This window comes from Tachypleus tridentatus, chromosome 2, assembly GCF_004210375.1.
Source record: "Tachypleus tridentatus isolate NWPU-2018 chromosome 2, ASM421037v1, whole genome shotgun sequence".
In the NCBI taxonomy this organism is placed as follows: domain Eukaryota; kingdom Metazoa; phylum Arthropoda; class Merostomata; order Xiphosura; family Limulidae; genus Tachypleus; species Tachypleus tridentatus.
Window position 1 is genome coordinate 31,046,384 of NC_134826.1, and position 26,356 is coordinate 31,072,739.

General features: G+C 33.4%; 1 long non-coding RNA gene across 1 annotated transcript; it reads left to right on the forward strand.

Annotated features, from left to right (window-relative positions):
* Positions 1–505: 505 nt before the first annotated feature.
* LOC143235373 (uncharacterized) lies at positions 506–26,356 on the forward strand. The gene is made up of 2 exons (XR_013019149.1): positions 506–739; positions 26,173–26,356. It is a non-coding gene; the product is annotated as an uncharacterized LOC143235373 (long non-coding RNA).

Sequence of the window (26,356 nt, forward strand, 5' to 3'; positions counted from 1 at the left end):
TAGGCTTGAATAGAAATATTTCAAGCCATGGCGAGCTTGCATAAGAGGCGTGGCTGACTTCGTCACGCACGTCTCTTTAGGATCAGGACCATATGCTATTGTTTGTAAATGGATCGTGCCTTTAAAAGGTGCATAACTCAAGGAAAACATTTTAAGTGGCTAGAATCCTTGAAATGAAGGATGTTTTAACTTTATTTTACTTACACTTCTACAACTATGGTACTTAAGCTGTTTACTGGCGTAATTCACACCATTTCTATGCGCACGCAGAAAAGCAGTATATATGCATGCAAACGAATTATGGTAAACATTGTGAAAAGTTGTGAGTTAACACTAATGAATTACAAATCAGTATTTATTTATCAGACGTTTTTACGATTACCCTCTCATTATGTTCCTGAATATGGTTCTTTAATATCGTTTTGTTAGTACAGATGGCGCAGGGGTTGAGGATGCTATCCCAATAAAGTGTAGAGGTACAAACTATTTGGACATATATCTTTATTGCCTAAATTTACAGATACCAGAATATCAAACACACCACGATAATCAGAAAGCTAGAAGTGTATAATGCATCGGTTAGATACTAATATTCCAAGTATGGACCAGGCAACATTTGTTTAAATTGAGTTTTAACTGAAATTAATACTCTAATTCTTCATATATTATGTCGTCGTTGCATGAAACCAGATGGTGGAATCCTTTGGATGTTCAACAGCCCTGATACCTGCTTAGTTTGGTAAGAAGATATTTAAGTAGGTATATATATATATATATACCCACCTGGCAGATACATATACTTAGAGGTAGACAGATAAATATATAGATATGTAAGCAGACAGATACATAGAGGAATAGATGCATATATAAGTAAGCGGGTAGGTAAGTATGTAGCAAGCAAGGTATGCAGATACGCTTATACCTGAGCAACGTTAAACGAATATATATATAGAGAGAGGTAGGTAAGGGCATACATTAACAAATAGGTGAAGAGATATAGGTGAAATTTCTTTCTTCATTATTAGCTGTTTTATAGGTAAACTCATAGGTTATTGAGCCTGAGGTTTAAGAATGTACACAATTGAATATTAAAGTGTTATTTTAATAGTCTGTTTGTTATTTATTTGGTGAAAGATCGCTGTTACTTCACGACTGTTTATATTCATGTTAATGGAGCGTTAATCGTTTGCTGATATGTATACATATATATAAAAAGACTGTTATTTTTGTTTGTTGTTAGATATCGATTATTTATATCCATTACTCTGCTCTTAATCGATTGCTGATTCATTTTACTGTTCTTTTTTTTCAAACAAGTAGTGAGATAGTGGATAACTGATTTATTGTTACTGTTACTTTTAGTATTAAAGCATAATAGTTTGCAAGTTGATAGTTAATGATATAAACACTAATAGTTTTCTTGTTTTGATAGCTGACAGCTGGTTCTTGTAGTTGTTCATATTTTAAAAATAACTCGGCAGTTGACTGTGAACTGCTACTACTGTTCATACTCAAAATAATAGTTTGTTAGTTGATAGTTTTCTATTAATTAATTTTACTATTCATAATCAAATGGTAGTTTGCCAGTTTAATGTTAATTCATTTCACTTTTCGTATTCATATAAAACTTCACTAGTTCATTATCAACTTTTAGTTCTTCTGGTGTTTCCATTTAAATTTAACTCGATATATTTTTATTTGTTTGTTTGTTGAACTTTTCTCAAATTACTCATCATCGCAAGCGATCTCTAATTTAGAAGTGATAGACTATAGGGAAGGCAACTAGCGAAGACTACCCACCGCCTACTCTTGGGTTGCTATAATCGAATAGTAGGTTAATCCATGAGTGAAAGGACGATTATGTTCGGTGACGTGAATCTGACGCACTGTTCAGCAGATTATGCTAAGACCGTAATCTCGTGATGACGAGAAACCCACCTGAAGTAAAAATTTATTCTAAAGACAGCTGGTATAGGTATTGAAACTTTAATTAAAGTAAAGTACAGAACAACGTTTCGACCTTCTTGGGTCATGTTTTTTTAACCTGAAGTGTCCAGTGGACACTTTGATTAAATATGTTGCAACAGCCAAAAAGCCTGCGCAGTTATTAAAGCAAAGGGGAACACAAAATATTAAGTGTTTGCTGAACTCAAGCACTTGCTCTGAGTTTCTGTTGTACGAAATTAATACATTTTTGATATTTCACCTATGTTTTACCTTCAGTTGTTCTTAAAAGTAACCTGAAATATAATATTTAATTCTGTTCTAACACTTTTTCATAGTTATGTATAACGAGTAGTTAAATGAGATGTGAAAACAGGTAAAAGAAGAAAATTGAAGGAGATATTTCTATCAACAGCAAACAGTATGTTGTGAAAAGCGAATCTTCAAAGTGTAATATATTACAAACTGATGTAAAATGACAAAACCCTTGTAACCCGAGCTTTCGAAAGTTCGACTTTTGTTCTTCTTCAAGTTACCTCTGTAGAGCAATGGTGTAAATATTGTACTTTCTATAGACTCAGGAAGAGATCACCCATGACAGGGAAAACTTTAAGCTTTTCATTTCAGAAAATAGTGCTGAATATCAAAGTGATCACTTTTTATGTAGGAATAAATATATTCACTGGCTAATGCATCAGTTCAAGCAGCCATTTACATTCTATTTATACAACTGCAATTGTATTTTATTTTAATTTTTGCTCTGACATGTTCGTACCATTTTCTTAATATCTGAGAAGCAAGCATTCACCTTCGAAAGCAGCACGTAATCACGTATATAGGCAAATATGCAGATGGTAAAGTTAAGTGATGCGAGTGATATAGAAATCTACCAACACTGTTTGTAGATAAGAGATATGAGACCTATGCATTGGACTATACACTGACCAGAGTGGAAGACTTAAATGTCTATTTTTTAATGAAGGTTTCGAAACTTACCTCTTTTTGCCAAAACGTGAACTTTTGACTTGTCTCCGTTGGGTTTACCAGCCTGATGTTATTGGTCTCTTTGTTTTCCCCTTTATCAAATAGTCTTCATTCTTTTCCAATTCAGATTTTTAGTAATTTACGTTGGTGCAATGGAAGGTGTTTTAGACGTCAGTGTTTAGTTCAGTCTTGATCTGGAGGACTTAGCCAGTATGTTAGTTACTACTAAGCTCAAAGACGTTGGTAATACTTCGACAAACACTTTTATGAAGAAAGACAAACCTCTACCTGCACCAGTTTTCTGTATGTGTGATAATGTTATTAAATAATGAAATAAAAGATGCGTTATTTGATAAGTAGATCTTTCTAGTGTTACGGATTTGGTAGCCACACCAGTCTCATCATCTTATGTTGATTTACATGACTGTAAAAAAGTCAGATTGGCAACAGTTGTGCCTACGATAGTCTGAGAACAGGAAAGAAGGACTATCGACCTAGTTGTGTGCTACTTGTCTACTCAATAAATACCCAGAAAACAAAATTTAGGGTCACCTTCAGTAACAGCATGGTTAAAGAAATCTAAAAACATCTGTGCTGAGCTGTTGAATGGGATAGCTGTGGAAAATTTTTTACTTACTGACGAAAAAAGTCCCTATTATATAAATAAGCTCAAATTAGGCAGAGCACAAAAACATCCTTATGTCAGAAACTCCAATTTTCGGTGTGGCTGCACTACAATCATCGGTTGATCTACATGGCTGGGATAATCTAGATCCAGGAGAAACCAGCAGAGTCTTTGTTCACAATTATGGGAGAATTCGACTGCCGAACAGTGACACATTGGCAGCGCCATTTCGAAACCAAAAGATATTTGTGTCAATAATATGTTCTTTCATCATTCCCGTCAGCTTTGACTTTCTCTTGGTGCTCTTGGTATATAAATCTAACACAAACCTCAATGTAGACGACTTGTTAGAATGTCTTGTTGTTTGAATTGACTGACATATTTTCATTGTCAAAACAAATTCTATGAACAAAACGGTGATATTCCTAGACATGAGAAAGTCGAAAAGCCTTCTCTCTGTGCCATTAGGGTAAGTCAACAAAAGAGAATACACGTCTTAATTACGTCGTTTTATCTTAAAGACAAATCTTCGATTATTCTAAATAGTTGTCGCATCACTACTTATTATATCACTAAGCACTAAAATTAGATGTAAAGTGATATAAATGGCTGTATCTGACCATTTAATGTGGTATCGATTGAAAACATAACAATAAGAATTACCTACACCACAGTTATAGTAACATGTTTCAAAGCTTTGTATAGTGCAACAAGTGTAAGGAAGACATTATGTGATTGTATGATCTTATGTAAAGTATGGAACTGACATTTGCAGAAATTTTGTCATATGCATACATTAATTTGTACGTGTTTTCAATCTGCGAATTCTTGGGACCAACATAGATGAGAAAATATCTTAATTTTTTGTCGCATACCATAGTACAAAATAAAATATTTAGTGTATATATGTGCGTAGGGGAAACAGGCTCTCCTTATTTCTTCACTGGCTATGTCTCCAGTACGTTCCCTTCCAACAACGCACGAATAGCATATACTTAAGGCCTGGCCTCCCTGTTTGTCTGTTTGTTGTTTCGTAGTACAAAGATGCATTATAGCTATCTGCACTCGGTAAACTATGGGAATAAATCCTTGTATTTTAGTGTTGTTTATCTGTAGACTTTCTGCTGGCCCACTGTGGAGCTATATTAAATACATCTCATAAGGATTGTGATTCTGTTGACGCAGGTGACTGAATGAAAATACTGTACGTTAATTAAAGAGTCACACAAACTACAGAGAGCTAAGGTTTTTCAAATGGTTACATTACAATGCCGAGGTCATATATACTGAAAACTGATCTGCCTATTCTGTGATACAAGTTGCGTGCTGATATAAATAAATATATATTATATGACTTGTTAATAGGCATGTAACTGTACCAAGAGTGACTAACCGAAAAATATGTTATAGATAATATAGTTTGGTCCTCACACATATTTGGCCGCATTCTTGAGAAGTCAGAGTAGGTAAAAGTATACAATGTTATAACCAAACTATCATGTTTTATTTCGCATTTGTACAAAATTATTTTCAAATCTGATATGGGTCACTTTAAGCATTTCGTGTAACCCACCCATTTTCTTCATTAGGATTTCATTATAGGTAAAACAAAAATATTATGTTTTACACCATAAAACGGAACTTATAGTGATGCTTTCTTATGATTAATTATCTTTTGTAATCAAATTTTTATTGGTAATAATAAATGTATGTGGCTGACCGTTAATGGTCAACTTATTTGTAAAACCATCCATTGTGCCCCCCAGTGGCTCAGCGGACTTACAATGTTAAAAACCGGGTTTCGATACCCGTGTTGGGCAGAGCACAGATAGCCCATCGTGTAGTTTTGTGCTTAATTCAAAAACAACAAAACAACAACCATCCATTGTTAGACTCATCTTAAATATAGAGTAGTGAGTTAGATTTAGATGCGAAAGGTGTGATAGATTTTTTTATATTATATAAACGTACATGCTAAGAAGCAAAGAATACAACTTTAAACTTTTAGGTGTTATTAGACTGTTAGTATAGACTAAAATATTGTTCCACACCTAGAAATATTTTAACTTTCATCAAATTGTTTGTGGTGGCTCAATTTACATCAAGTAATATTATTATTTGTAATTAAATACAAAGCTATATAACAGGCTATCGATGCTCTGCTCACCACAAGTATCAAAACCCTGTTTCTAATCGTGTGAGTCCGAAGACACACCTCTGTGCCATTGGGAAGTTTAAATTAACTAGATCAACTTTCATATGTTATATGATTTTGATACTTCATCTTAATAACTGACATAATTTTGAACTCAAAATTTATCCGTTTATGATTTAATATAGAGATTATATTATTGATCCAGACAGTTGCCTGGAAGAACTGAAATGTTAAAAATCTAGTGTGAGAGGCGTATGTCATGTTTGTACATATATATGTATAGGTAGTATTCTTTACGGTAAATGTCTGAATTCTTTACGGTAAATGTCTGTATTCTTGGCGATAAATGTCTGTATTCTTGGCGATAAATGTCTGAATTCTTGGCGATAAATTTCAACAAAATCCACATGATTTAAAATAATATACACTTAAAAAGTCAAACATATAAACAAACACCTTTACGCTCTTGGTTATCTTTTCATTAAAGTCCATACAGGAGAGTTTAATTACTTTAGAACAATTTTTGGCAAGATATAATATTCTCCTATTATATTTTATTGCAATACAATGCTGCAAAACTCATTTTAGAAATTTCTCATTATGACTTAATTCATATACGGTCTAACCTTCCTTTACCTTGATTAACTTGGTTGTCTGTATGTTGTCCAACTGAGGTATAAAACTTAATGTGGACTACGAGATGTTGTGATGTAATAATACATTGCTTAAAAGCATCGTGAAAATGTCAGAAGGGTCATGTAACGTGATGTCTGTGTGTGTGTTTTTTAGTATAGCAAAGCCACAAAGGGCTATCTGCTCAGCCCACTGAGGGGAATCGAACCCCTGATTTTAGCGTTGTAAATCCGGAGACATACCGCTGTACTAGCGGGGGGCAACGTGATGTCAATTCACAACAATTAAACTACACAAACAATGATATGTAAACAGTTACATAACTTGTCATAACTATTGCTTCCAAGTATAACTTTAATGCTCTCAGTTTATAATTATCTAAATCATAGCTCTCACATTAAATATAAATAGAACAGTATATCTAATAATAAGCATCTTTTCAAGAAGCATATTTACAATATTTTTACAGTATGTACAAAGAGTGATTTTAGTTCATACAGAAAGTATCCTTTTGTAGACTCCACTAATATTTGCATAACTGGTCTCTCATTGCAAAGGTCATGCTGCAGAGCTTCACTTTTACAGAGTATCTGGTTGTAGTCTCGATATTGTGCTGCACAAAGTCTGTTTTGACAAATATATTTGTAAAGACATCTGCATATTGGCACAGTAGTCATCGTCGGTGTTTTTTTGCTTGCCAGTCGGGTCAGTTCTTTAATTATAATGATGTCCTTTTATACCTCGTCTTCATTCAGTGGTATTAGGTCTAGTAGGTCTTCATCTTCTATGATAAAATTACCATATTATTGTTCTGCAGCTATGACATCCACACTTGCAATGACTATCCGGGTCTCAATAACTGCACCTGTTATGTTTTCTTCCCTCTCAATATGCCTCATTAAGAGATTGGTGCAGCAGATCTTTGTTTTTTCATCCACTTTTTAGTCCGTTAGGTTGACCATTTCCTGTATTTCAAACGATTCTTTCTATTGCAGGTGAGTTTGTTGTTGTCTATAGGTAGCTAAAGCCTACTGTTCGACCTCAAAACATTTATTTTTGAGTCTCTTGTCATAGAAATGTTTGAAATGCATACATACTTTTTTGAGCGAGTTAGCTGGTCTCTTCTCCTGTCCACAGCTCTTTCATTAATTGAATTGGATTAAGACTCGTGCTGTTCTTCCGTACGGAAACTCGAATGGAGAAATCTCTGTATCTGCTTGTGAAACTTCTCAGTAAACAAATAATACTGCCTGCAGCTACATGTAACAGTCAGGTGGTACCTTTTGATACATCTTCAAAATACTCTTTAAGATTCCATTGATTCTCTCACAAAGTTCATTAGATTTGGGATTGTACAAAGGTGATAAGTCTGCACACTTTTTGCATAAGTTTTGAGGTAAACTGGTTTCCTTTATTATTCAAAACTTCTTTTTGGAAGCTTATTCTGCAGAAACTTCCAAAACGGATTATGCTGCTCTTTTTGTTCCTATTTTCGACTGTTTGTATGACTTCTGGGTAACGTCTTGCATAGTCGACTACTGTTAGCACATAACAGTTATCCTCGTTAGATAGAGGTGTTAGTGGTCCAATCAAGTTCACAGATATTCTATTGAATGGTTCTTCTATGAGAAGCTATTTACAAAGTGGGATCTTGAAGAACCTCACTCTAGGTATTGTCATTTGGTAGTTGTAATAACCCGCAAAATCTTATCATATCTCCGATATTCCCCGGCCAGTGGAAGTTTATGTTAAGGTGTCCTCTTGCAATCGGCTCATGAGTCAGCTTCATCACTTCAGTGTAGTATTTTTGATATTATGATCTGTTTACCTTTTCCAGGAAGCCTACATTTACAGAGCACTTTCTGCTGGTGCTCTATTCTGTAAGTCTCTTTTTTTGTCTTGTTCTCGACTTTCGTTCATATACCGCTCCAATGTTTCTTCAGTTAAGAGTCTTTTCAATGCTTTCTTAATTTTTCCTAAACCTACACTCGGGATGTCATTTTTAGAGACTTTAATATCTTCTTAAACTTCTTCTCTGAAACCCTTGTTATGATTGATGGTTCATCGTCTATTTCTTTTCTGTCTGGTTCCATCAAATGTCTACTGCCTGATACGTTTGCAAACACCAAGTCATAGATGGATGCCTTCATACACAGCCTCAAAGCCTCTTACATATTATGGAGTGTCCGTCTTTATTCTTGTTATGGTAAACTTTCTCCCTGTTCCATCAACCGGTAGACAAAAATGTACTGTTCTCATCATCTGGTTATCATTTAATAGACTGGTTCTCACTATTGCACTATTACCTCGTAGGACCCCCACTTTCTAGTCCCTGGAATAGCCTTTACCTACTGGACTGTTGTGATTTGTTGGCATCTTTCGATATTTGCTACATGATTCACTGGCAATGTTGACCTATTCGCTAATTTGAACTATCAGCGAAGTGCTGTTTAATCATGAAAACTGCATTTTTTCTTGTCAGAAATCTAATTTGCTGTTTCTATTCTGTTTCTTTCATCAGTGGTATCCATGATGATAATTACTATTTTCTTGTTTCTTACCAGTATTACATTTGTGGTCAGCTCCAGCTGCTTTATGTTGATATTTCTTCTGTTGTTGCTGGTGACAGGCTTACATTACCTTGTAATACCTTGTAACACGCCCTATTTTATAGCAAGTATAGAACCCATTGCATCGGCCCGTCATGGCCTAGCGTGTTAAGGCGTGCGACTCGTAATCTGAGGGTTGCGGGTTCGCATCCCCGTCGCGCCAAACATGCTCATCCTTTCAGCCGTGGGGGCGTTATAATGTCACCCTCAATCCCACTATTATTTGGTAAAAGAGTAGCCCAAGAGTTGGCGGTGGATGGTGACGACTAGCTGCCTTCCCTCTAGTCTTGCACTACTAAATTAGGGACGGCTAGCACAGATAGCCCTCGAGTAGCTTTGTGCGAAATCCAAAAAACAAACAAACAGAATCTATTGCTCTATTTATTTATTAATTTCTCGTTACGTTTGATGAAGCATTGCTTCTGGTCAGCCACCCCTGGTTTCGACTTTAATTGGTTTCCATATAACGTTCTTCCAGTTTGATCATCTTGTTTACTTTTAGCGCTGTCTCCTTTAAGAACAGTGATGTTTCTGTGGAACATGTGATCATAAACTGTTCGTGTATTTACAGATCTGTCAGTCCTTCAAAATTATCTTCACACTTTGTCATGTAAGTCCACATTCTGAAGTAGTGCTGTAAATTTGCCATAAACTGAAATGCAATTTTTCCTTTGACTTTTTAACTTTCTACCAAACGCCTACTTCAGTAAGTTTGCAGAGTTTCAGAAAGGCCTCTTATAATTTTCAGAATTCATGTAACCTTCTGATCACATACCTGCATACACTTGTTGGCCTTTTGCTGTGACAAATGGGTTGAGATAGACTGTCCAGTCACCTTTGTCTCAGTTCTGACTTTGGGTGAGTGTTTTTTTTTCTTTTCACAAAAGCATCCATGTCATTTGTTTGTTAATACAATTGGACAGTTTGGGTCGGCTTGCTCTGAAGTCATTACCCTGTCTGGGTCCTTTATCCTTCTGTTGGATGATTCTGACAATATCTTTTTTCATTTTCCCCTTTTCGTTTTCTATCATTTGTGCTCTTATTTTCTCTCCTTTTCCTCTTTCTTTCTTTCTATTTTTCTTTTTCTTTTTCCCATTTCCTTTTTTTCTCTTTCTTCCTCTTTTCTCTGTTGACACTCTTGCGAGATCATGTTGTTTAACAAACTCTTGTATATCGCCATCTTTGAGCCCAAGTCACACACCTCTACCTCTCTAGTTATCAAAGTCAATCGACATATTTATATAGTATAATTGTGTACTATTCAATATTTTTGCCACCACTACAGCTGTGCATCTTTGTTTGTTTGTTTGTTTTGGAATTTCGCACAAAGCAACTCGAGGGCTATCTGTGCTAGCCGTCCCTAATTTAGCGGTGTAAGACTAGAGGGAAGGCAGCTAGTCATCACCACCCACCACCAACTCTTGGGCTACTCTTTTACCAACGAATAGTGGGATTGACCGTCACATTATAACGCCCCCACGGCTGGGAGGGCGAGCATGATTCGGCGCGACTCGGGCGCGAACCCGCGACCCTCAGATTACGAAGCGCACGCCTTAACGCGCTAGGCCATGCCAGGCCCAGCTGTGCATCTAAACACCTACTGATTTTCGCTGTCGTTCACGTTTTCTACTGCCACTTACCACTGTATAATACTGGCTCGCTCGTCAATGTCTTTATAGTGGATGTCTCTCTCTTGTTGCCGATAAATTTCTACAATAAACAGACAAAACACTATGCGCTTTTTTAAAAAATAATAATGTATTTAAAACAAGTATAAAGCTTCGTTATAACAGTTGTATCCAAATCTCGAAATGATTATATTTTTCGTCAACATTCACGCAGGTGGGTTTTATTACTTCAGAACACTTGTTTATAAGTCAAATTATTCTCCTTTAATGTCTTATTACAATAGAATATGTGAAACACAGTTTAGAAATTGCACGTCATGGCTAAACTCGCTATGACAAACTTACTTGCACTCACTTGATCGCCTGTATATATATGTATATACTTATATATTGCTAGATTGAGGTAAAACAAACGATTTTTTCAAACTAAATACTTTATGATGTAACAATACTCATTTAAAAGGACGAGAAAAATTTAGAAGATTCGAGTAATATGACTAATAATTTGTAAACAGTTACGTATGCAAACTTGTCATAATTTTTGCTTCTGGAAAGTCATTTTAATACCAGCGTCTTATAACTATTTAAATAAAAACTGTCGTATTAAAGTTAAACGAAAAAGTCGAGTATATATACATATGTTTATATCAGTTGATTGGCTATAAAACTGCATTACTTCAATGCATGTTTGAGAAAAGACCATATACTCAGAATATTCACAAATGTTTTTACGTTATAAAATGTACTTTAGGTAGTCTACAAATATTTTATGTGAATTTCTAACAGTGTACAAAAAATTATTTATTCTGAGCCTAATAAAGTTTCACACAACAAGCCTTGATCCGGGCAGACAGCTCAGCTGTGTTTATAACTCACAGCAACCAATCCAAGCTCTACTAAAGCGTTATTTTAAGAAGTTGAGGTGGTATATAGAACATAGCTGTAGTAGATTGTAGAACAGGTTGCTTGTGCTATATAATGTTTGTTTAAACAGTGGGGGGCGCTTATTTACAATTTGTTTATTGGTTTCTATAGAAACGCTTTCTCACTTTTTATATTTTAAATATGGAGATATGGATTATAACGTGTTCTAAGGAAGTTTAAGAAGTGCTGAAAAATGTTTGACATAAATATATTATGTATAATGAAACAGAGAAAATTCATTGACGAAAATATGGGAATAACTTAAGGTGTTAAAAAAGTTTGAGCTATCCTTAAAGTTTAAATAATCTATTGGTTTGTAACAAACGATTATCTTAAATTTATCATAAAATATATGTTGTATTTTATTTGCTTAGATTCTTCAATTTAAATTGGATGTAGACAAACAATATGCTGAACAAACACTTATTTTGTACACAAATATTAATATGAAAGAACAATTAGATAGGGACTTAAAATTGTATTTATAATTTATATTTTACTTATTTTTGTCAAATTATTGTTTATAGTTACAGTAGAAACTTTTTTTTTTTTTTCCATTTCTCACAGAAAAGCTGAGATTTCACCATTTTGGAAATTACTAAGCATAATTTCACAATAAAACATTTTCCTGTTAATTAAAGCGTTTCTTACGGATTTCTAAATTAAAAATCTTATTTATTTGCAATGAATTAACAGAACGATGTTCAATAAAATCGTATAACTGCTCTTAATTTACGAGTGAAAACAATGTAGTTCCAGTAATTTCTAGCCCCTGTGTGGTTAGGGAGTTCATATCGTAAACTGAGGGTTGCGGGTTTGAATCCCCATCACACTAAACATGATCACCCTTTCAGCCGTGAGAGCGTTATAAAGTCACAATAAATCCCAATATTCGTTGGTAAAAGAGTACCCCAAAATTAGTGATGATGACTAGCTGTCTTGCTTTTAGTTTTTCACTGCTAAATTATGGACGGGTAGCGCAGATACCCCTCCTACAGGTTTGCGCGAAATTGAAAACAAACAAATCTTTAATGCCTATTGAAGTAGTTAAAAGTATTAAAAGAAGCCCAGACAAAGATTGGAATGCAATTGATTTTTAGACCAAAGAAAACTTTCATTACCCCAGTAAATAACACAAAACCTATTTGGATCATACGAAAGTAAATATTTTTTCAGTATGCTGTAAGCTCCAGAAGAAGGTTAGATGTGCAAAGTTGGAGCATCAACTGTAATAAGACATAATTTTTTGAGCTGTAACTCCTGTTTTTCTTTTAATAGAAAAACTAAAAAAGCTAAATTGCATGTCTCTTAAAATAAAAACACAACTTATGTTTGAACATCAAAAATAATATCGGGGTATTACCTAAAAATCTGATTTGTATATGATTCAGATAAAATCTGTAATAATAAGAATTCATTGATTCTTACCCTAAGAGTTTCTGTACGTGAACTTTGATGATATACATATATAAAACGCATGGACCACTATTGTATGTCATGATCCAGCTGACCTAATGAGAACTTTTAATAAGTGAAAGGTATCATCGGCACTGGATATGGAAGATGTAATGTGTTGTAACTTATCAACCTTTGCTTTTACAAGAATGTAGGTGCAGAAGACTGTTTAGCTTTACTATTATCAAGTAAGAGTAAAACAAGGAATCGTTACAACTAACAACAGACCTGAACTCATTACTGTTTTTAAATGGAAATATAAGAAAGATAATCTTGTTAGCTTTTCATAAGCATTGGAAGTATGGGTAAATGATTTTACTGACTTTGGGATACGTGTGTTCGCAATACTCCATTATTAGCCTGTTTTTTTTAAAAGTTTTAGATTCATAAATTATGGGAAGAAAAGAGAAATTTACATTAATCTTATACGTGCTGCTACAGTTAAAAAAAAAAAACTCCATCAGGAAAATAAAATTCGAAAATTTAAAGTAAAGTTATGTATACGTTCTTCATTAAACCGTAAATATCATGACAGAACGACATACGTAATGTGTAAAAGTTGGTCCAACTGGTGATAATGTAAGCGCCAGATGACACACTTGTAATGAGTAATTATTATGAAGTTTTCATTATTCTGTAAGCCTTTTTAATATGGCTGAACTTAAGGCATGTGTGCCTCTTTATACCGACCTGTAACTTACTATTTTCAAAGAACTAATTATATTGTCCTTTAATTTAATTAAATTTAATTTAATTAGGTAGATGAACTCAACAAAGCAAAAGGCAAATGGAGAGGAGGTTGAATAACACAAGCACAGTGTGGTCAATTAATCGTTTGAGACCTTTATCTAAGTTATGAAACCCGACATTCTGAATTCATTGTTTCGCGAGGAAGGCGAAGAAATAAATTTGCTTAAATCAGAAACAATAAAAATACCAGTGAGGAAAAATCTCCACTCAGGAACTAAAATATTTGGGATTTAACTACTGCTAATGGACCTATTGTCTATATTTGTAGGCGTGTAGTATCCAGCTATCATTAACATTAAGATATATATATTTTCCGTGTAGTATCCTGATAGAACAACTAGGACCTAATCTCCAGAATTAAAGAATTTTCAGAGTAATCAAACTATCCATGATTTCATTACTAAAATTACTGAATATACACATAAAAACGGACAAAAGGATGGTGAGAAATAATCTGAAAAATTGCCATTTTTTTTCAAATTTTAGTTTGAGTCTCAAAAATGGTGAGCCAATATCTCAATAGAAAAATATTCAAACTAGTTGTGTGACATACCACGCTTATCTTCATCAGAGATCCCAACAGACTTTCATCAACGCCTCTAATACAGTGCTAGTGACACAGATGGTTCATTATATTTTGTGATTGGCAATATGGAGCTGTGGCATTAAGGTGAATAAGAGGCACATAAGAGGTTAATGGCATGAACAAGAATGAGGATTGTTAAAATGTCACAAACACGAATGACAAGCTTACAGACAATTAGATGGAGGTCTATAGCTTAGAAGCTATTAAGAGAAAATAACTTGAAGGAGAGGAGAGTTTAGCTTAAAATCTGGAACATGAATAACAGCATATTTCAAAAATGGGACATTCTTTGGTTAATGTGACACTAGAAGACAATCCCAATGAGCTGCAGGTTTCATTGAAAATGCAATATCTGGATAATTACTGAATTGTTTAGTTTTGTCTGAACATCCAGAAATATTTGTCATGCAATATTAATAAAACAGCAAACAGCATACTTGCTATTTTCTTATTCAATTACTATACGAAATCAGGTGTGGAAACTGTACAACACACATGCTGAGTCCAGTGTTTTTCTTGATCACGAATTCTCCACCAACAATAGTGGTAATAAGCTACCTTTACCTCGTGTGTGATGTTTTTCCTTAGTGAACATGTAATGTATTTTCAATAAATATAGCAATGAGTTATATTTATAGAACTAGAATTTAAAAGATTGTTAATGACAAAGTTTTGTAGTATTTGATTATATCGCGATATGATTCTAGGAAGAAGATTAGAAGAATGACAAAATCTCCTCACGTAGCTGACAAAAAAGGGCTTGGGTACACTGGGTACATTTACGGTGTAAAAATTTTAGTGGTCCATAACACTCTAAAAATACAGTATGAGAGTTACTGTATTTGTGATATAAGAATCGTTATTTTATTTCTTTGTGTAACACTGTATATGCATCATATTACCTTTCAATGACTGAATAAGCTTATAAATCGCCTTAGATAATAGTATCAGCTAAATGAATTAACTATGAGTAAGTAGTTAATGAATAAGGCGTTCAAATAGACATTAGGCTTAATAAGTGATGCTGCTGTGAAATTCCAGGAACCAGGAAAAGAAAGATTGTGGCTAGTTGTCTTTGACGTTGTTAATATTTTGAGATAAATAATCAGTGATGTATTCTGGAAAATATAAGACTTCAGACTATTACTCTTTCAACTTCTGGAAAGTAACACATGCGAATTATTTTAGTTCAATTATTTGTATATATGTAAAGAACTATCAAGTTTTTATTTCATAACAAGTATGTCAGTTCTGGAATCATTTAACTGAAAGTCCAAACTATGATAATTTATTCTAATGTAAGCTTAAATAACTTATGGAGGTATTTTACATATAAATTTTGAGATCAGTATTTTAGTGTTCAAATGGTTATTGGCTGCCAACTATAAATATTTTAAGTAACATTAAATGATTTTTAAGATTTTCAACATAGTTTAAAGACTAACTTGAAGTACACTGGAATAATTTTACATAAGGATAAATATGCAATGAATTTTAGTTATATCAATTATATATGAGCTACAGTTTATTTTTCTCTCTTGATAAAGACCATCTTGTTTTTTTATAAGTAATGTAACTTTTAATATTCAAACTTGAGCAGTTTTCTTTACGCAGTCATCTCTTGACCATTCACTCAATGTGGTGGGATTTTAATGAAGGTAGATAAATCATAAGTTTATGTTCTAGGATCCTACTCTGCCACTTCATTTAAATTATCTTACATTTTTAAAAACAAGCTTCGACTTGATGTCATCACTAAACCATTACAGAAATCATTTACAACCACAATATCTATATTTTTATCTCTCATTTTCAAATGTGTAATTTTAAAAAAGACTATTATAAAAAATTAACATCCAAGTTTTTGTTTGTCATTAAGCACCAAGCTACCAAATTTCAATTTTTTATGCTTGAATCAGACGAAAATTATTCAACGTAACAAGTTACACCTAATATTAAAAAAAAATGTGGGGAGGAATGAAGAATCTGAGAACTAATAATGATAAAACTAGGCTTTCGTTACCAGCGAAGTAGGGGATGGGGCATAGCACAACTAAAATGCAAACTTTAATTAAAGCTTGAATACCTTTACCAGTCGTCTTGAGAATACGAGTTTCTCAAAGATTCAACACTCTTGGAAACCGCGTTAGCGTTCTCGTAAAATAAATATTGTTGATTCTTACTCTCAAGAATCTTCTACAAATTTAGAGAACAGGCGAGACTTGTGAAATACACAGCCACCAATATACATCACTTGCAAAAAAGCAAACTATACTGAAATAAGCACAAGTATTAAAATAAACAAATATTAAATCTGTTACATATGTGAGAAGAAGTAGCCTAAAATGTTCACTTTAAAATAACCCACAATGTCATTAAATAACTGAAAGTTTGACATTTATATTATCTATTATCACTTGAATATTTGTTGCACTGTTTTAATAAACAAATCACTTGTCATGTCGAGATAGTTAAAATACCGTTTTATCAGAAGTATACCCGAAAGGAAATTTATGCAGCAACTTTCTCATCAGTACAAATTTTTTTGTGATCAGAATGATTTTCGACGTTTGACTATTGGTGATCTTTTTCTGTAAAAATATTTAAAAATGGTATAAATGTTCTATAAAACCTCGATCTCATATTAAGAGGGTGGTCTGAGAATTTTCTAAGTTAGAAAAACAGAAACAGTCGATAGACATAGACATATCTTAAGTGTTTTACCATGCTTGAAATAACAACTTGAGCATGTTATAAAATCATCTTTAGATAAACAATTACACGAAAGTTTTCTTACTTCAAACATCTTAAGTGGTAAAGTTGTTCAACCCAAGCACGTGTTGCACAAAAACTTTCTTTGTAGAAGTGTGTTTGTTTAATTCCATTCTTGTTTACTTCATCTGATTTCTAGAATATTGGGTTTAAAAAAAAAAAATCTTGCGCCTTCTCTGTTGCCCAACACTCACAGTGTCTGTCACTTCATATAGTAATGAATAAGCCCATTATTGCAAAAAAAATTCAGTATGGGTGGTCAGTTTCATGTTTTTGTTTCCCACTGTTCGGACAATTCACAAGTTGTTCCGTTCGTTGTTATTATTATATCCTTAATCAAAGTTAGTAATTTATAGTAACCAAAAAAAAGAAATTTGTAAAAGAGGGAAAATACAGGACTAGACAGTTTTATTTATATTGAGAACACTTAAAGCTATTAGTTGCAATACTGCATTTGTTAAAGTACCAAAAAAAGCCCAGATGCTATCTGGCGGGTTCTGTTAAGAGTTAAAATATTTAGGATCATAAAGTCTAATTCTGGAAGTATAATTAAGTTCTAACAAAAATATGTTATCATGCAATAACTTCGCAATAAAGTGAAATAAATAGAAATAAATAAATAGAACATTTTACATGATATATAACGTTATCATAGAAAACAATGATGGCATTTCGTTTCTATTACGCAAACAAATTAATAAAATTACGTGTATAAATAAAGAGAAAAGAGATATTGAGAAAATATTCTTCTTTCGTCTCGTTTTTAATTAGTCAGTTATTTAACTACAAAACTTAAAGTTTCAGGTGTCATTTTTAACATTTTTATTAGGTGGTGATTCAGTGCATTTGTAACTTTCCTTTTACTGAGCATCGCAAAAGTCAGATTATTATTGGCAATTGCCACATTAATACAGAAACGTAAGAAAAATTTAATACTTAAATTATGATCGTAGAACATAAGCTTGGCATCAAGATATCATCATTTTTACAGGGTGACTCGTAAGTCCCTACCCATCCATATGTTACCATGTTATGTTCAATTACGCATGTATTATACATTTATTTTTCTTTTTTGTCAAAGAAATATAGCTAATTTAAGCCCATTTACACTTGAAAATGTCTCACAGAACATGGCGTCGCATAATATTATGCAACGAGAATGAGGGACAGCACACAGATACACTGGATACATAAGACGGGTAGGGACTTACGGGCCACCCTGTACATCACATAATGTTCTTTGGAAGTCTCATTTCAAAATATTCATAATTAAGCTTATACCAAAAAGCATTGACGTGATATCTCATTTCTAGCTTATTCTAAAGAAAAATAGTGTTATCTGAATTTTTCAGCTTAACTATGTGCACACTCATTGTTTTCAGTCTTATGTACCATCTATTGTTTGTAGCACGTAGATTCAAGATTATTTGTTTTTTTATCTTTTTGTACGTATTTGTTTCAATATAAATTGTTGGTTATGTGGCGGGTCAATTGCTGCTGTATTTACGTTATGAGAATTTCGAGATTTTGTTTATTTATATGTGTAACGTTATTTTTGTTTATTATAGTTGTTACTGTTGTAATCATTAGGGCTGACTCAGAGCTGCTGGGGATGAATTAGATAAAATAATATGATATGACCATGAAGTCTGACCTCGAGTTTAATTTTCACATTAACTGCGTCAGTATGTTGGACACGGATAGAATCACTGATGTTTTGGGGCAAAAGTTTTTAAGTTCAGTCAGGATTTTATGACAGAGAATTACCTTTAGCTGGAAAACTATTTTAAATACCCTGATTAATGGTAATACATCTTTTATAATGATAAAGACCATTAAACTCTGTACTGTTTTTAAGAGTTTAGATATAGAGTAAATAATTTCTGCATAAATATATGTTTATAAACGTAACATCCAGTACATAAGTATATAATTAAGTCTCACACTAAAAAATAATAATTACACACTTATTAAATATATAACTGACGAGAGCGTTTGAAGTACTTCAGTAATTACCAGTAATTTGTGTGTTAATAACTGCATACATGCTGTTAGCACGCATTCAACGATCATGTAACAAGAGTTTCTATATTATACAAGTTATTATATAGTACAGCATATTCTTTTTATATTTTAGACAGCTTCTGTTGGACATGCATAGATTATATATAATGTAACATAAACATTATCTAAACAAGTAAGTTAATACTTACATCAAAAACAAAAGACTACGTTACAAACAACAAAACCAAACATATGATGAAATAAAACATATTTATAACACGAAACAACTTTAAACCACACGCTACGGAACAAAAAGTCACTAAGGCGCAGGGTCTAGAAGGTAGAGAAATATCTAAAATTAGTTGTTACAGTAGACTTTATGGGTGGAGAATGAGTGTCATACTAATATAGACACCTTGGTAGGGACTTTATTGGAGTATAATTTGTCTGCTGTGCTACTTACTCATTTGAACTTTTACTACCAAACTGGTGACTGGAATGACAACTTCAGGTGGTAAAGTTTTCATATTCACCACTCCTAATGGTAAAATGTTATTATTTTTATTATTTACTGTTCACTACATCTTTTTGTGACAGCAGTTGTCTTCCCAGAGTTCCATGCGGGAAGTGATGTGAGAAGTTGCGGGATTGAACCACATCTTATTATTTTATGTTTTTATTTTTTTATTATATTTTATTTATTTTCTAATTATTTTCTTCTTTACACGTTAGGTTTCGCGAACGGAGGCTCAGACTGATAGACAGTGTATCCACTAAAAGTAATTGAAAGTGTACTCGTAATGCTATTTGGGTCCTACTTTCACATTTACCTTCTAAGTTAGGACACATCTTATACCTCAGATTACAGTCTGTGCCCTAGTGACTTTGTTTTTTGTTAAGGCTAATTTTGTATTATGAACATGTTTTCTTTCATCGTAGATTTGATTTTGCTGTTTGTAACACTGCCCTTTTTTGATGTAAACAGTTAAGTTTACATAATGTTTGTTTACATTATCTATCTACCTCCATGAATATGTTGCTTTCAAAAGCTGTTTCCACCCAGACTTAATCTATAGATTCACCCAAACAGCTAACTGTTTCATGTGTTATTTATGGGTCTATTTGTTCGAGTGTTAGGATGAAAATCTCAAGCGCCACATGAAAATTTTAACAGAACTTGCTGTATAAACAGGGATCAATTCATGCCTTTGTAGTTGTAGCACCATCTTTGGTTAGTCACAATATTTACTCTGGCGGCAAAAGTACAGGTTCAATTATGTTGTAAAAAAGGAATTTATGAAGGCGGAGAGCGAAGTATATTAGCGACAGCGGAAGCTTCTGAAAGTCGTGGAGTAGACCTTATCTAAGTTTTACTGTTGGTTCATTGTTGATAAGGGATGGACAGTTATAGACTCTAAGTCGTGACAGCCTTAAAATCGAAAACTTAACTTCATCTTCGTTACAAACAAACTCTTTATTTGCTTGACTACAAAAGTCTTAACAGAATTGAAATTAAATAAAACAAAAGAATGAAAAATACAATAAATTTCGACTAAGGATCTGTATAAGGAAACTGTTAAATCACGAAAGAACCTGTAACAATAAACATGATTCCTCTATGCGTGTTTTTGTAAACACACGCCATGACTAAAGTAGTATATGTTTGTGGACATTAATCATGAATACAAAGTGTTGAAATATCAGATAACTGAATAATACACTCTATGTTGCTGTTAATAGTTTTCTTACCAATTTAGGTTCCAAATTTTCTAATATTTATATAAAACATAATTTGTTTAAATAATGTGGTGCAAAAATATACAGGGTTTTCACAATATGCAACAGGTGAAAACCAAAAATTACGCTGGTCCTCAAGTAACTTGGATTGTATGAAGACCTAATTGTTAAACATAACCGTAGCGAAAGTGCATCATAAGAAAATTTATTTATTTATTTATTTCATGTAATGACTACTCCAAATCAGGTATATTTTTAGGAAGTGAACGTATTAGGTTTGCATAGCAAAAATAATTACCTGAACACCCCATAATAAAACCTACGATATTCGAACTTTCACATTTATGGAACAAAAATAAATACATATTCACTCCTCTAGGATAAAGTTAAGATATATTGCTTGTCATATAAGTGTCGGAGTAACAATGCATGTAAAAAAAAAAGTTAAGTTCCTTTGATGGAGGTAAATTTAAAAAAAAATATTTTTCTGTGATAAAACTACCCTTGACGCTTAAAACTGTTAAATAAATGCATGTTTTGGTCACAACTATTTATAATGAAAAAATGTCTAAGCTTAAAAGCCATTATATGAAATAAAACTATATCTAAAACCTTGAAATGAATATGAAATTTAAATGCCACATTATCTATGATAAGGAATAGATTCAAGTTGTTGAAAATTATAGAATAAAACAAAGTTGAGCTTTTTAATTTCTTTCGAATTAGTACAAGTTAAAAAAGTTAAATCTTACAGGTTATTGGCACTTAAAGCTGTGCATTAAAATATGATACATTCTTTAGGTAAAGTTTTGTCCTCTGTAAAATAACCTACTTTTAGCTAAACGTTGTGAATCAAATAAAATACCTGCTCTCCTCTACGGAGCTCAGAGAACTATTAGGCAGCGGTCAATATCTCCAGTTACTACTATAGCTTCAACAAGGGGATTCATAACCTAAAAAAATCCTATTTGGACTTTCGTGGTACATCGGAATGTTTTTCAGGTTTGGTCTCACTAGGTTGTAAGAGTGGATTTGATTACAGTTTCAAATATGGTGCACACGGAATACCAAGGAAGATAGGTGCAAAATTTGAGCTCAGCGACACCAAAAACCTATTGTGTGACCTCCATTATGCTTTGGTGATCTTCCGGATACATTTTAGCCACTTTTAGTTGGGAGATCAAAGCCATATAGAAAAAGAATACTCTCTGGCCATCTCGTGTTCTCCTGTTCAGTTTGCTCCTGCTAGGTTTAAACTAATGTGAAAGGAATTCATGGACGAATAAATTAATTAATTCATCAACACATAATGTGAACTTATATTATTAAATCTCAGAGATGAAGCTATCTGGAAGACAGCAAACCTTCTCGGATAAAATAAAATCTTAAATATCAAAACAACTGGCAAGGGACTACGGTATTCCTGAAAAAAGCTGATCCCAGACACATATTTAAATATCCAAGATATATCGGGCTCAGCTCTAGATATTTTTAATTGCGGAATAAGCCATGCCCAAATCTCCCCCATTTGCATGGATAAACAAGTTAACGAACGGTTAGAGCTTGGTAGCCATTTCAAGTTTACTCCTTCAATACTGAAAAATACGTTAATAAATACATTAAACCGACACGAAACGAAAATGGCATTTACTGCTACGCGTAGTATGGGTGTCTTTTTTATAACATTCTCATTTATAACAATACTTTTTTAAGCCTGGCGTTGGCGAATACCTTTGCTTGTATATATGAAAGCTTAATAATTGTTTTTGAGACTTTTTTAAACTTTGGTGTTTGTCAAAATAATTTCATTTCTTATATATATAACTACTTCTTATAAATATACGTAATGGTTAAAGGAATAAAGCTTTTATCAAAATTCTTGAGTGGATTTGATTACAGTTTCACACGGAATACCAAGGAAGATAGATGCCCAGCCTTGACCTCCATTATGCTTTGGTGATATCCGGATACATTTTAGCCACTTTTAGTTGGGAGATCAAAGCCATATAGAAAAATACAATACTGGCCATCTCGTGTTCTCCTGTTCAGTTTGTCCTGCTAGGTTTAAACTTTGAGAGGAATTCATGGACGAATAAATTAATTAATTCATCAACACATAATGTGAACTTATATTATTAAACTCAGAGATGAAGCTATCTGAAGACAGCAAACAATCGGATAAAATAAAATCTTAAATATCAAAACAACTGGCAAGGGACTATATTCCTAATAGCTATTAGATAATATAGGTCACAAAGGTTTTAGCATGAATTTGTTTCCAAATCAGCAAAATAGCTTTCCAATATTTAAACATGATTATCATTTCATTTTTGAATTGTTGTGCGATTCCTGCTGCATTTATAATATTCAATGTAGCTTCCTTTCTATAAAAGATTTGCTTCATTACAACATTTTGTATTTGACAGTAAGACATGATCATACAACGCTCAAAATATTATGTATTTTGAAGGTTGATGTAACCATATCTCACTGTTAGAGATAAAACGTTGTATCGAAACAAATGTATTAGTATTGTCTCATAAATAGTCGTTTAAAAACTTGTATATACATTTAGTGAAACTGTTAGTACTTTTTTTAACAAGTAGTAAGGGTGTTTATTTTGGGTGCTAAACGGCCGATTTTTCATGATCTTATGGTCTGTCATCTCATTCCCCTGTCTCACCTGCGCTCCCCGGTAGTACAGCGGTAAGTCTCCGGATTTACAACGCTAAAATCAGGGGTTCGATTCCTCTTGGTGGGTTCAGCAGATAGTCCGATGTGGCTTTGCTATAAGAAAACACACACACGCCTCACCTGCTACAGGCTTCATGGGTAGAAATATAAAGGACCAAAGTCGTTCTTAGGGCGCTGGGAGCTTTTGCTACCGAAGCATCCTCACACAGAGGATTTACTGAGACTTTATTAGGCATGTGAGGACATTAACCCACATAAGAATGATGGCTAATCTATCAAGGAAGCTGAAGTTCTGTAAATATATATATTTACACCTAGTACTTAGTGAAGTGATATCGATCACTGTTTTTCAAATTTAGCCAGCCAGCGAATGAAACTTCAATCTGGTAGAGAGAAACAAGCACAGTATTTAAGTTAGGGAGGAAAAAATAGGGTTGAAAAGTTAAGAAGCTAAATACTTTAGGTAGAAAAAAACAGTTTAAGATTAAGTTTGGAGTTCTAGTAATGAATATAAGATGCCAGAAAGAGAGACAGTTAAGAATACAGTATAAAGAAATATGCAGTACACAGAACAAAAACTAAAACGGAAAATAAAATATTAGGTAGCTGGATGAAAGAAACGCTTTCTATAAAAGCACAAGGAAAATAAGGTTATAAACACCTCAGAAATGTATCTTAGTTGTCTGCAGATTATCTGTATATTATGATTAATAAATTAAAACACGCAGTATCTTACTTGTAGTAAATGTTATGTTGGGAAAGAATAAACAAATGATTGTAATTATTCGGACATTCTTCACAACACTAGACAACTTACACACACACACACACACATATATACACCAACAACAGTCTACTTACACACACACACACACATATATAGACCAACAACAGTCTACTTACACACACACACACATATATAGACCAACAACAGTCTACTTACACACACACACACATATATAGACCAACAACAGTCTACTTACACACACACATATGTATACACCAACAACAGTCTACTTACACACACACATATGTATACACCAACAACAGTCTACTTACTTACACACACATATGTATACACCAACAACAGTCTACTTACACACACACATATGTATACACCAACAACAGTCTACTTACACACACACATATGTATGCACTAACAACGGATCTATTTACACACTTATGTAACAATGTATACACCAACAACAGTCTACTTACACACACACATATGTATATACACCAACAACAGTCTACTTTACACACACATGTAACACCCAACAACTATATTACGCACACACATATGTACGCAACAACAGTCTACTACACACACACACGCACACATGTATACACCAACAACAGTCTCATACACACGCATGTATACACCAACAACAGTCTACTTACATATGTATACACTAACACACGCACATATATGTATACACCAACAACAGTCTACTTACGCACGCACGCACATATGTATACACCAACAACAGTCTATCTGTACACGCACAAACATATGTATACACTAACAACAGTCTACTTACACACACGTATGTATGCATACAACGGATCCAACACACATGTATACACCAACAACAGGATCTACTACACACACACACATATATGTATGCACCAACAACAGGATCTGCTGTACGCACACACACATATGTATACACCAACAACAGTCTACTTACACACACGCACGTAATGTATGCACAACACATACTTGCATATGTATACACCAACAACAGTCTACTTATTACACACACACATATGTATGTATACACACACATATGTATACACCAACAACAGTCTACTTACAACAGTCTATATATCTGTATACAACAACAAAACAGTCTACTTACACACACACTCACACACATATGTATACACCAACAACAGTCTTACACACACATATGTATACACCAACAACATCTGTATACACCAACAACAACAACGGATCTACTTACACACACACATATATGTATACACTAACACACACACATATGTATACACCAACAACAGTCTACTTACACACACACACACACATATGTATACACCAACAACAGTCTACTTACACACACACACATATGTATACACCAACAACAGTCTACTTACACACACACAATATGTGTACACTAACAACAGTCTACTTACACACACACACACACATATGTATACACCAACAACAGTCTACTTACACACACACACACATATGTATACACTAGCAACAGTCTACTTACACACACACACATATGTATACACTAACAACAGTCTACTTACACACACACATATGTATACAACAACAACAGTCTACTTACACACACACACACAATAGTCTACTTGTATATACACATATATTTTGAATTTTGAGGTGATCAACTCATTGATACAAACTAGTTAAATGTGCTGCACAGGTTGAGGTTCCAATAGCAGGACGTCTCTTACCTGTATAAAACAAACTTAGTGTTTATAACTCTCGCATTTCACTTGTGGGAAACCAAACCTAATCTGATGTCAGGTTTTCATGCAAAGTCTTGGCTATTCTCCATAAAAAACTTTGTTTGGAATGAATTAATATTTAATTATATAGTTATTTATTATAAAAAAATAAAGTATATAATATTAATGTTGGAGAATAATGGTTATTCATTATTCCTTCATTTTCGTACTAGATAGAGGACAAGCCATGAAGATTCCAGCCAATGTCAGACGTTTAGACTCTTTCTAAGCTTAAGATAAAAATGTTTTCTTCGGTAAATATCAGTGGACGGAAAGACTTGTTGACTATCTGTTTGGAATGAAAAAGAGGAAATGTTTTGTAAGATTTCTGTCTGTTAATAAAATTATTTTACCAGG